The sequence below is a fragment of the Rhinopithecus bieti genome, unplaced genomic scaffold, assembly GCF_001698545.2.
Source record: "Rhinopithecus bieti isolate Rb0 unplaced genomic scaffold, ASM169854v2 scaffold_33652, whole genome shotgun sequence".
Taxonomy (NCBI): Eukaryota; Metazoa; Chordata; class Mammalia; order Primates; family Cercopithecidae; genus Rhinopithecus; species Rhinopithecus bieti.
The window spans coordinates 4212691-4227120 of NW_016814761.1; the positions used below are offsets into that span (position 1 = coordinate 4212691).

A 14430-nucleotide genomic window follows, 5' to 3' on the forward strand; every position below is an offset into this window, starting at 1 on the left:
GGGCCTATTTTTTTTTTTTTTTTTTTTTTTTTTTTTTTTTTTTTTTTTTTTTTTTGCAGAGACAGGGTCTCACTTTGTTGCCAAAGCTGGGCTCAAACTCCAGGCCTCAAGCAATACTCCTGCCTTGGCTTCCCAAAGTGCCCGAACAACTTTTTAATTTTTTTTAAGAGATGGAGTCTTGGTATTTGCCCAGGCTGGTCTCGAACTCCTGGACTCAAGAGATCCTCTCGCCTCATCCTCTTCAGTAGCTGGAACTACAGGCAAGAGCTTCCTTACCAGCTAGTGCAACAGTGTTTAAGTTACCATAAATCTCCTGATAAAAGGACATCACCAAACCAAAATCTAGGTGTAATCATTTTTCTTTTTTTGTGCATTAAGGCATTTTATTTACAAGTATGTATTATTATTATTTTTTTTTTTTTGTATTTTAGTAGAGACGGGGTTTCACCATGTTAGCCAGGATGGTCTCGATCTCCTGACCTCGTGATCCGCCCGTCTCAGCCTCCCAAAGTGCTGGGATTACAGGCTTGAGCCACCGCGCCCGGCTTACAAGTATGTATTATGTTGCTAGAAAAAGCATCCCAGAACTTTCCCTCCTGTGTGTTTCACCTTGCCTCTTCAAGGTTCCTGATGCCAGGTAAGGTTGTCAGTGCAATGAAACAAAACCGACAGGATGAGAGCGGATTATTCTGCCATTTTCTTCTAGATCTTTGAGTTGCACATCGTATCTCAGGCTGACCACTCCACACTTGTTTAACCTGCCTGTGAGGTTCACAACAATTTTTCCCTGCTCTCTGATCATCAATGATTTCAAATTTGCCAATGTAAATTGCCTTATCATGCCTCATCATCATGGTTAGAAGGAAAGCATGGCTTAGTAAGAATCTGGTGGTAACCTCTCTATTCAGCACTGCTGACGCTCCTGAGAGCATCAACCAGAACATTCATATACACAATTGTGGCAGCACAAAAAGATGAAGGAAACACTAGGTACAATTATTTGAAATTATCAATGCAAGGAGGACCTACTGTGAATTCATCTAGTTCTGAAATGGATAGCCCAAACCACAAACAAAATCAAACACGGATGAGAAAACTTGCTTTTGCTATGGTGTGCTTTCCTTGAAGAAGACATCTCAGAGCCACAATTAGCAGTCCACACAGTTAACTGTTACATATTGCTGTAATCTTGCCAAGACTTACATACCTTAATCCTTTTAAATGATCCCATAAAAATCAATAACCAATAAGAACCTTATACAAAACCTTAGAATAAGTGATAATGTAATACACACAGCTAATTTATCATATATTTTCTGAAAATAAAAACATAAGCTTTTCATTGCAAATCCATGCCAATTGTTACTATTAAACTGTGTGCTATTCAATGATTTTAAAAAATGCTTGTAACGTATTTAAAATGAAATGCCACCAAGAACAATGGACATATACCCACAAGACTTAGACTGAAATCCTAACAATTGCTACTGAATACCATTGTTAGTTTGGGCAACTCATTTATCTTTCCCATGAATGTAAACAGGAACAACACACGTACCTCTCAAGGTAGTTTGTGAAGATTAAATGAGATAAAGTAAAATATTTCCAAAGCACCTTTATTTACCACTATCCCACATCTATGAATGAGGAAACCAAGGACTGAAAAATTGAAGTATCTTATCTAAGAAAACAAAGTAAATAATATATCTGGAAAGTATTAGCATCTGTGGACCATTTAATGTTTAGCCGGATCATCAATTTTAAAGGAAATATTTGACAGGATTCATCATACCTTCCAAATAACAAAACAAAACAAAATTTCTTTTTCTTTTTCTTTATGAGTCATACAAAACAAAATTAATGGCTTCATATTAGACACATAGGCTATATGGCAATCTTTCAACATGGTAACCTTAATATAGCCATCTCTGTAGCTGACACTAAGGTTCAACATCAGATTGATTTCCTTTCCTACTCTAGTTCTACTAAATCTAGCCACTAACCTAAAAATATGGCAGTGAAGTATCTCATGTCTATCAAATAATTAATAAATGGGTCAAACACTACCTAAAACTTATTCAAAGTTTTCTTATCAACGATTATTTATAGCACTGTTTCAGACACAACGTTTATGTGTATGTATCACATTCAAAATCTAAAAGGCTGAAAGTTTGACTATTTTAACTTAAAAAAAACATGAGGAATGAATTTCTTATTAACTCTGGCTCCACTGAGATAGGGAAACTATTTCTTCAACTTCTATTAGAGAATTTGGATATCGTTTTAAAAGAGAGCACCAATTTCATTCTTCATTAAATTAAAAAAATTAAGTATTCATAAGGTCATTTCTCAGTAATGAGGCTCTTTGATCTTAGGATATATTTTGACACTAATTTGGTGGTATTCTGAAGCAGGAGTTTTTAAATGTCAAGATATTAAATATAACATTGAAATATATCACTTACAAAAACATAAAGAAATGCTACCTCTTTCTATACTTCAAACAATTAGAGGAACACTTTGTTCTCTCATAGTTGTTGTACTATTGAAATAGAAAGGGAATCCATAGTATTTCATTGAACGTGCTAAAAATATACAGGACAACCTTATTTGACTTCAGTCAAAATTTTAACAATATTTTCAACACTCAAGCCAAATAAGGCAACATAGAGCCAAACGAAAATGCAATATGTGAATTGGCAGTCAAAAATAAAGTTCTTTTGTTCAGAAAGAACACCCTTCCTGATCACACATATGGCTGGGGCTCTGTCAACAATGTTCCCAATGCGCCTTTTTCCAGATTATATCCTTGCTCTGAAAATGATTACTAAAAAAACAAAAAATTATTTTATTTTCTTATGTCTTAGGCTTTCTACTCTAAAAGACTAAAAAAAAAATAATCAAGTACTTCTTTTCATATTTACTTTGTACATATGCCAAGAGCTAATTCAGACTCTGTACACAAGTAGCTTCATCAAATGGAAAGCACAATCTCTAATGCAGCCACATACAGAAGTTATTGTTCTGTCACAATGTATGCCATTATACCACCAGCAATACGGAATGCTTAACAGTGGCACATGACAAAGAAATTTTGCCAATAGATCATTCAATGGTCATTCAGAGCATTTTTCCATTCTCTGTGGATGCCTTTAGAAACTTCTTAGGAATGGTATGACTTGTTACCTATCATTGCTGTAGCAGTGCAACTGTAAAAGATGCCTCTACTCTTTTATCTCTTCTCTTCATTTAATGATTTATTCTAGAATAATTTCCTTAATTTACTACCATGCTTTGTTGAAAAATAATGCAAAAGTTTCAGTGGGAACATACTTTGACCATGTTTCACATCAAATGCATAGAAAACTAGAGACAGATCAATGAATAATCATTTCAATAATAATCAGAGCTTCTGTTTGTACTTTCCCTTTTCAAATAATTTCAAAGTCATCACAAAGATTTACTTCTCCAAGGACATACGGGTGAACACACAGAATTTACACTGCAATCCAGTATACTGTCCAAGTTGATGAGTTAGAGATATCTGTTCTCATTTCCATTATTAATTTTATGTTTCAATAAACCTTTTTTTAATACTTTTATATTGGGGAGATAAGAACGCAATAGTGACAGCAAACCCAGCAAATGATGTAAATTAATAATGTTACTGAAGAAAAGCCAATTACAACAGTCCTTATATAACCCTTAAATCCCTAATGATATTAAAAGCAGTGATTTGGACAGTCAACCACAGGTAGAAATGGTGAATTCCATTATAAGACAAAACAAACTAACACTGCATATCAAGTATAACAAGACTCCAGACGTGATGGTTGTCAAACCACAGACATGCGAAAAAATAAATCTACATTTCCTATTTTCACAATATAGTACAATGGACTTAAGCTAACAAAAATAATTATAACATAAAACATTTATTTAGCTTTTACTAGGTTTCAGGTACTATTATAAGTACTTTATATAAAGTCAGAGATGACATGCCATTTCTCGTTTTAAGATTCTGCCATCACCTAAACTAAATTCTGCCATAAAGATTAAACTCAGTATTGTACACGCTGTATGTGAACAAACATAAATCTGACTAAAAAACTAAGCTGCCAACTTTTCAAAGAGCTATAAAGGGCCAGGTGCAGTGGCTCACGCCTGTAATCCCAGCACTTTGGGAGGTAGAGACAGGCAGATCACCTGAGGTCAGGAGCTCAAGACTAGCCTGGCCAACATGGTGAAACTCTGTCTCTACTAAAAATACAAAAATTAGCTGGGTATGGTGGTGGGCACCTGTAATCCCAGCTACTTGGGAGGCTGAGACAGGACAATCGCTTGAACTCAGGAGGCAGAGGTTGCAGTGAAACAAGATCATACCACTGCAATCCAACCTAGATGACAAAAGCAAAACTTCATCTCAAAAAAAAAATCTATAAGGTAATACCGAGCACATTTTAAATATGCTTATCCTTTTGATTCTATGATTCCACTTCAGGGAACTCACTCTGTGAATATATTCACAATGGGCCCTTCCTAAAAGAAAAAAAAAATACTCAAAAACAAAAAAACTGGAAATATTCTAAATGTCTATATATTTAAAAGGTGAGATTATGTACTTAGTCACTGAGAGAATATAGAATAATCTTTAGAATGAATCAAGTCAACATACACCATGGAAAGATGTCCATAATAATATCAAGTGACAAAAGCAAATTGTAGAATTTTAAGTAGAAAAGATTCTGTCTTAACTTAAAACTAAACATATGCACATAGTACATATATCAACCAACGAAGATAAACGTCTTATAGAAATATGTAGCAAATTTTAAATTGACTACTTCAGAGACAGTTATAAAGAGTATACAGGATACAACTCATAGGTTTTATTTTATATACTTCTGTATTATGTTTTTACTGTCCAATGATCAGTAGGATTATTTTACAATAAAAATTTAATAAAGAAAACCTCTGTCCTCCAGCTTCTCCTGCATGAAATACAAACATGCCAAGCAAGCTGGGTGCAGTGGCTCATGCCTGTAATCCCGCTTTGGGAGGCCAAGGTCAGAGGATCGCTTGACAACAGGAGGTTGAGGCTGCAGTGAGCTGTAATTGTGCCACTGTACTTCACCCTGGGCGACAGAGTGAGAACCTGTCTTGAACAAACGAACAAAAAACAAAGCAAACCAGAATATCCAGTAGGAAGTCTGCTGTTTATAGAGTTCGAAATAATTTTTTATAATAAAAATTAAATCAACAGCATTAGCAGAAATCTAGCACAAAGAAAACACTGTGCTGTAGGCTATGTGCGTAAATAAGGCCTAAGATAGATGATTGTTTCACTTATTTTAATGTTTTTTTTTTTCTTTGAGATGGAGTCTCACTCTGTCACCCAGGCTGGAGTGCAATGGCATATCTCAGCTCACTGCAACCTCCCCCTCCTGGGTCCAAGCAATTCTCCTACCTGTGCCTCCCGATTAGTTGGGATTACAGGCGCATACCACCACACCTGGCTATTTTTTTGTATTTTTAGTAGAGACGGGGTTTCACCATGTTGGTCAGGCTGGTCCCAAACTCCTGACCTCAGGTGATCCACCTGGCTCAGCCTCCCAAAATGCTGGGATCATAGGCGTGAGCCACTGTGCCCAGGATACTTATTTTAATCTTTAAGAAGTTTATTATTAAATCAATAAAGAAATACAGATGTAAGAAGCACTTACTCAGCCACAGTGTATAATCCTTTGCAGTCATTAAAAAAGATACAGAAGAACATTTAATGATATGGAATGAGTAATACAGAGAATGTTGAAATAAACCCACATATATGCAGAAGGTATTAGAAACATTTCAAATTAGTAGAAAAATACCAAAATTAATAAATTGTGTTGAGAAAACTAAATAATCATTTAGAACAAAGATGGTTAACCATCCTCAACTCATTATACCAAAAGAAATTCTAGATTGATTACAATGCTGGAATGAAAAATTTGAAATTGTAAAGGGGCTAGATGGAAATCTATCTCTTATCATCTTAGAGCTGGTAAAGACTTAAAATGTGAATAAGACTACATAGCTATACTAATAAGTTTTAAAAATAGGCTATTCCTATTAATTCATACAAGTTCTTAATTCTGCTTTAAAATTTCTCTTTATAAACTTCTTTCTCTTTTCGCGTATATAAGTGTGTTTATTCATTTTTCTTCTTTTATCCTTGGAGACAGGGTCTCGTTCTGTCACCTAGACTAAAGTACAGTGCTACCAACACAGCTCACTGCAGCCTCAGCCTCCTGGGCTCAAGCAATCTTCCTCCCTCAGCCTCCAAGTGCTAAGACTACAGGCACATAACACAATGCCTAATTTTTAAATTTTTCGTGGAGATAGGGTCTTGCCAATGTTGCCCAGTCTGGTCTTGAATTCCTGGCTTCAAACAATCCTCCTGCTTCAGCCTCCCAAAGTGTTGGGATTATAGGCGTGAGCCACCACATCCAGCCCCACTGATTCTTGTTAGTAGATATTAGAGGGTACAAATTAAGAAAGAGAAACTCTTCCACCTAACAAATGTTTGACACTTAAATCTGGCCAGAGAAACAAAAATAGCACCTTAAAGTCTAGACCAAGTACCTTCAACCTCTTGAGAACTGTTCTCTTCCTCTTCTTCTTTTTTTTTTTTTTTCTTGAGATGGAGTCTCGCTCTGTCGGCCAGGCTGGAGTGCAATGGTGCGATCTCAGCTCACTGCAACCTCTGCCTCCCAGGTTCAAGCGATTCTTCTGCCTCAGCCTCCTAAGTAGCTGGGACTATAGGTGTGTGCCACCACGCCTGGCTAATTTTTGTACTTTTAGTAGAGACGGGATTTTACCATATTGGCCAGGCTGGTCTCAAACTCCTGACCTTGTGATCCGCCTGCCTTGGCCTCCCAAAGCGCTGGGATTACAGGCGTGAGCCACCCCACCCAGCCAAAAATTGTCTTCTTAAGCGCTACACAACACAACCAATGCAAATAGAACTTTCTGTGATAATTATAAATGTTCCATATTTACTCTCTCTAAAATGGTTATTAGCCACATGTGGCTACTGAACACTTGAAATGTGACTGATGAAACTGAAAAAATAAATTTTTATTTAAATGAATTTTACTCAATTTAAATTTTGTGGTAGAAAACATGTAACAAGGCCAGGCGTGGTGGCTCATGCCTATAATCCCAGCACTCTGGGAGGCCAAGGCAGTCGGACCATGAGGTCTAGGAGTTCAAGACCAGCCTGGCTAATATACAAAAATTAGCTGGGCATGGTGGTTCACGCCTGTAGTCCCAACTACTCAGGAGGCTGAGGCAGAAGAACCACTTGAACCCAGGAGGCGAAGGTTGCAGTAAGCCAAGATGGTGCCACTGCACTCTAGCCTGGGTGACAGAGGAAGACTGTCTCAAAACAAAAAAAGAAAAGAAAAGAAAAGAGAAGAAAACATGTAACAAAATTTACTATCTTAACCACTAAATATACAGTACTGTTAACTATATGCACATAGTACAACAGATCTCTAGAACTTCTTCATCTTGCAAAAAACTAACTCTATAACCACTGATTTCCATTTAAATTGTATTTATATACATTTTAATCACTTAGAATGTAAATATCCATATATATAGCCCATGGCTAACATACTGCACAGCACAGGTATAGAAAACTGTTAATTTTCATGTTTTGCTTTTATGAGTTCTATATTTTATATCACTCTAAACTCCTGCGACTCTACTTTTATAGAAGTACAACAATATCCAACAAACAAGATCACAATATAAAACACTGGAGACAGTGGCAGAGACCTATCACTGAATTTCCTACGCAGTCTTAAGCATAGCACTTGTTTTCCTCAGCTAATAAAGACTAAAGCAGTAAGCTACTGATTATCAAAGTGTGGTCCACAGTGTCCTGGGCATCTCTGTAATGCTACTAAAGCAGGTGTGGGAGGTGAAATATTTTCGTAATATAAATACTAAGATGTTACAGGCCTGTGCTGATATTTTCAACAATGACAGAAAAGCAAGGTGGATGTAGCTACTAGTAAATCTTACATATATACTCAGGAAATCTGAGATTTCACTAAGTAAATCTTATATATACTTAGTGAAAATCAAGGCAATGATAGTCACTGTATTCTTTATCCCTAAGCCTTCACGACAAATTAAACTTAAAAAAAAAATTAAAGGAAAAAAAAATGCCAGTTCTTAAGAATGTCACTTAACTTTTAAATTTTTCTATTCTACAGATAATTGACAAAAGAATGTCACTTCTTTAACAGAATGTATCACTTTTTAAGTTGAAATAATTATAGACTTACACGGAATTTGAGAAATAAAACAGAGATCCCATATTCTCTTCATCTAGTTTCCCTAATGGTAATATCTAACTACAGCACAGTACAACAGCCAGAAAAATCGCATCAATACAATCCATCAACCTTATCCAGATTTCCTGAGTTTTACTACAGATGCATGCACACACATCTGTGTGTATATTTAGTTCTATGCAATTTTGTTACATGTATAAATTCATATAACCACCATTACAGTCAAAATACAAAAAATTTCTTGACAAGCATCTGTGGTATTACCCTACCCTATTAATAGCCACAAACATCTTCCTTCCTGCCTCACTCCTCTCCCTTGACAACCACAAATTTATCCTCCATCTCTATAATTTGGTCATTTAAAGAATGTTATATAAATAAAACAATATACTAATCAACTTTAGCACACCTTTTTAGTATACCGTGTTGATCAAGTGAGAAGACCTGAAACAGTTCTGAGGTAAATTAGTAGTACTAAGAAAAAGCACCTGTACCACCATTGGAGTTACAAACTCAACTAGCCACTTTTTCATGCAATGCCATTTTACTTGAAAGAATGATAAACTATGCTTATACACATGGGTACGTGCAGACATTTTTATTAGTAGATATAATGCATATAGTATTGAGAACCCCAAAGAGTTCTATTTAAGAGTATAAAGGGATATTGAAGTATAAAAGTTTAAGAACACTGGCCTATATTGATATTAGAACTACAAGTTTTTTTCCTTTACCTCTTGCTATTTAATTATTAAACATTTACATTATCTATCCTTAAGTTTTTGTCTTAAAAAAAAATCCAACATTCTCATTCCTGAGGGTTTCAGGACAGTCGTTTACCATCCCGTATTTCCACAGGTATGGCACATTATTTTATTGTGACCCTAAAATGATTTCCCATTCACATTGCTTAGAGGCACCTGCAACCTCATGAGAACTTTTCTCCCCAAATCTGTATAATTAGCGCACATTTCAAATCCCACTGCAATAAAATGCTTGAATTAAGAGAAACAGCAAAAATTCTATTGATGCATATCTGTTTCATAAAGCAGGACACTTTTGCTTCAAAACATGTGTATCTGCTTCAAAAACACAGGACATCAGAAAGACAACAGACTACGACGATCCAGGTCCACATCACCCCCATGAAAACACCAAGTGAACAACATACTGACCAAAGAAGTACCTTTGTAAAAACTCAAGAAACCAGTTAAGAACCTGGAGAACTGGAGAACAGAAGCCACTAGGATTCACAAAGAATAAAGTTTTGTGACTGAACGACCAAGCTCCCCGTCCAGAACAACAAAAAGAAGGGAGACAGGATTAACGTGCAGCTCCCACTTGGACGGACAGAAGAACGTGGAGATTCACACCATGGACTTTTGCTCCAAGAACCACCCACAGGAATATATCGGGAAAACAGAAAGAATCCACAGATCCTCTGAAAGAAGTGGCACACCTCTGCAAATTCCAGAAGACAGGTGAGAAATCGTGAGTTCCCCAAGTGTAACAGTAGGAAATCCTGCCTCAGAACACACATTCCCACTGAAAAAAACTGAAAATCCAGATTACAGAAGGATTTAACCTTACCTAGAACTGAAGCAGATTTAGTGTGGGATATGAAAGTAGAAGCAGTAGCAGGAAGAGCTTTGCAGGCACTCACGTTCTCCAGCTAGAGTCCAGGAAAGCTATCCCTGACTATATCTCACAGGGGCCCTCAGGGAAGGAAGCCAACAGAATTTGGGAAGGGGTCACAGGGTGAAAGAAGCTGCTAACTCATCTGTGTAATAATTTCAACCAGACACAAACTCTCTCAAGCAGTTAAGAATCTGCAGCAGCCAACTGAGTATGCCCAATCAAGAAAAAGCCACACTCAAAACAATATAGAAAAATTTTTTAAATATTAAAATAAAGAACAATAATTTGTTAAGGCAGTCAAGGAAAAAAAATTCTTAATGTATATATGTATGCGTATTTAGAGGTCGCCCTTGCTCCAATCCCTCCTCATTGAGGTCAAGGTGGGAGGAATCCAACTAATTCTAAGAAGCTCCATCATGATAGAAGGAAAAGAGTGGAACTTGTTTGCATCATTCTGGCTTGTCTGGGGGCTGCTCATGGGACTGATTTCTGTTTCACCTTGTGCAAAGTTCAGATGGGAAGAGCGGCTGAGTTGAGAGCTACAGAGATGCTGCCGACCTGCCAGTGCTAGGGGGACAAAAGACAAACGGTAGAGGAACACGACAGTACATCTAAGATGCCACTCTTACATCAAGGCATCTAAAAGCACTGATACATCCCAGGGATCTGGGGAAAAATGTTCACATAGGTCCAGTGAATATACAAACACAGAAAAAGTCTACAGGACCTTGAGCCTTCACACCAGGCTGATACTCCTGATGTTACCCATATGGAATCAGTCCACAAAGATTAGAAGAGCTGGCTATTTAAGTGCTCAACTTTCAACAAATATCATAAAGTATAGAAATCGGGTGGGCACAGTAGCTCATGCCTGTAATCTCAGCACTCTGGGAGGCTGAGGTGGGTGGATCATCTGAGATCCGGAGTTCGAGACCAGCCTGGCCAACATGGTGAAACCCCGTCTCTACTACAAATATAAAAATTAGCTGAGCATGGTGGTGGGTGCCTGTAATCCCAGCTACTTGGGAGCTGAGGCAAGAGAATTGCTTGAACCTGGGAGGTGGAGGTTGCAGTGAGTCAGGGTCATGCCACTGCACTCCAGCCTGGGTGACAAAGCGAGACTCCATCTCAAAAAAAAAAAAAAAAAACACAAACAAAAACAAGTTGTTGTTCTGAAAGAATTATCACTGGTGGAGACACTGGCATAGTACATGTGTCCATGGTTTATTGGTTGTTGCTATTCAGGAACTGCAGCACTGACAAAATTCAGTTGTTTTCAAGGATGTTGTGATTGTGGTTGTCTGGCCCAGTTCAAAAGTTAAAGACAAGTTCCTGAGGTAATTTGTTTTTATTTATTTTTAACTCTTATAGGTTCAGGAGTGCAGGCGCAGGTTTGTTAAATAGGTAAATTGTGTGTCACGGGGGTTGCGTGTAGATATTTTGTCACTCAGGTAATAAGCACAGTACTTGGTAGCCAATTTTTTGATTCTCACCCTCCTCCCACCCTCCGTCCTCAAATAAGCCCCAAGGTCTGTTGTTCCTTTCTTTGCATCCATGTGTACTCAATGTTTAGCTCCCACTTGTAAGTGACAACATGCAGTATTTGGTTTTCAGTTCCTGTGCTAGTTCTCTTAGTATAATGGCCTCCAGCTCCAGACAAACACTTTTTTTTTGGTATGGAGTCTCTCATACTGTCACCCTGGCTGGAGTGCAGTGGCACAATGTTGGTTCACTGCAACCTCTGTCCCCTGGGTTCAAGCAATTGTCCTGCCTCAGTCTCCCTAGTAGCTGGGATAACAGATGAGCACTACCACACCTGGCTAATTTTAGTACTTTTAGTAGAGACGGAGTTTTGCCATGTTGGCCAGGCTGGTCTCGAACTCCTGACCTCAAGTGATCTGCCTGCCTCGGTCTCCCAAAGTGCTGGGATTACAGGCGTGAGCCACCATGCCCAGCCTCTAGACAAAGACTTTTAAACTGTCCTAAATACACTCAATAAGCTAAAGAAAGAGGGTGGGAGGGAGGACAGACCTAAATGAAATCAGAAAAAAGATATATAAATAGAGAATATCAACAAAGAGATACAAATAGTTTTAAAAGGGTGGGGAGAGAGGGGAAGAAGAAAAGAAATTCTGGAGCTGAAAAAATAACTGAATTGAAAAATTCACTAGAAGAGTACAAAAGCAGGCTCTAATAACAGAACAAAGAATTAGTGAACTTAAAGGAAAGTTATTTGAAATTATCCAGTCTGAGAAGCAAAAATTAGAAAGAATAAAGAAAAAATAACTGAACCTAAGGGACTTATGGGACACCATCAAGCAAATCAATATTCACATTACAGAAGAAGAGAGACGAAAAGGAACAGAAGGATTATTTCAGAAAAAATGGGAGGAAACTTTCCACATCTGAAGACATGGATATATGATAGCAAGATACTCAATGAACCCCATGTAGGAAAAAATCCAAAGAGACCCACACGGAAACACATATTCAAAATGTGAAAAGTAAAAGACAGACTAGGTGCAGTGGTTCACGCTTGTAATTGCATCACTTTGGAGGGATCAAGACAGGAGATCAAGAACAGCCTGGGGAACATAGCAAGACCCTGTCTATACAAATTTTTCTTTTTTAAGGTAAAACTATTAACCTTAGACTACTGAGAGCAGCAAGATAAAACTGAATCATGACAAGCAAGGGATCCTCAATAAGATTATCAGCAGAAACTTGGCAGACCAGAAGGTAGTAGAATGACATTATTCAACATGGTGAAAGGAAGGAAAAAAAAAAAAACCACCTTATCACATGAGAATTCTATATCCAACAAAACCCTCATTCAAAAATGAGGGAATAATTAAGACATTCCCAAATTTTAAATTAATGAAATTAATAAGCTGAGAAAGTTCATTACCATAAGACATGCCCTATAAGAAATGACAAAAGATTCTTCAAATTGAGAAGAAAGGAACTAGACAGCAACTGAAAACTATATGAAAATATAAAGTTCTCCAGCAAAGATAAATACACGGGCAAATATATAAGCCTCTATTATTAAAATTTTGGTTCATAAGTCTAGTTTTTATTCTTTTACAGGATTTTAGACAAAAGCATAAAAATCTAAGGGCATACACAATATATAAAGATGTGATTTGTGATATCAACAACAAAGTTGGAGGGGCCTGAGGTGCAAAGAAGTACAGTTTTTGTAGCCAACTAATGTTAAATTGTTATCACCTTAAAATACATGTTTATAACTTCATGATTTTACATGAAATCCCTCTGATAATCATCCCAAACAAATTCTATAGACTACACATAAAATGAAACAAAAATAAAATCAAAATGTGTCACTACAAAAACTCAACTAAGCACAACAAAAGGCAGTAAGGGAAGAAGTCAGGCAGACTCTTAAAAAAGATATTTGTGGCCAGGTGTGGTGGCTCATACCCGTAATGCCAACACTTTGGGAGGCGGAGGTGGAAGGATTACTTGAGCCCAGGAATTGGAGACCAACTTGGTTAACATTGTGATACTCAACTCTACCAAAAATAAATAATTAGTTGGGTGTGGTGATGTACTCCTGTAGTCTCAGCTACTCCAGAGGCTGAAGTGGGAAAATCACCTGAGCCCAGAAGGTCAAGGCCATGATCACATCACTGCACTCCAGCCTGGGTGACAGTATGAGACCCTGTCTTAAAAAAAACAATAAAAGGCCTGGCACAGTGGCTCAAGCCTGTAATCCCAGCACTTTGGGAGACCGAGATGGGTGGTCAGGAGTTCAAGACCAGTGTGACCAATGTGGTAAAACTCCATCTCTACTAAAAAATATAGAAATTAGCCAGGCGTGGTGGTGCGCGCCTGTAGTCCTAGCTACTCGGGGGCCTAAGACAGGAGAATTACTTGAACCCAGGAGGCGGAGGTTGCAGTGAGCCGAGATCACGCCACTGCACTCCAGCCTGGGTGACAGAGCGAGACTCTTGTCTCATTTAAAAATAAATAAATAAATAAAGAAGATATTTCCACACCCACGTTCATATCAGCATTATTCACAATAGCTAAAAAGGTGGGAGTAACCCAAGTGTTCACTGACAGATGAATGGACAAGCAAAATGTGGCACACACATACAAAAAAGTATTATTCATCCTTTAAAAAGAAGCGAATTCTCACACATTACAACATGGATGAGCTTTCAGGGTATTATTCTAAGCGAAATAAGCCAGTCACAAGAAAACAAATACTGTTTGATTCCACTTCTATGAGGTACCTACACTACAGCAAATCACAGAGAAAGAAAATAAAATTGCCGTTAGCAAGGGATGGGGAGAGGAGATAATGGGGACTTAGAAGTTTAGTATCCTTAATCCAAATGCTCCAAAATCTGTAAATTTGTGAGAGCTGGCATGAAACAAAAAAATTTTAAAACCTCATTGAAGCACTTGAGATTTT

General features: G+C 37.5%; 1 protein-coding gene across 22 annotated transcripts in view; it reads right to left on the reverse strand.

Annotated features, from left to right (window-relative positions):
- EIF4G3 (eukaryotic translation initiation factor 4 gamma 3) overlaps positions 1 to 14430 on the reverse strand; it is a 268928-nt gene that overhangs the window by 199189 nt on the left and 55309 nt on the right. The window lies entirely within an intron of this gene.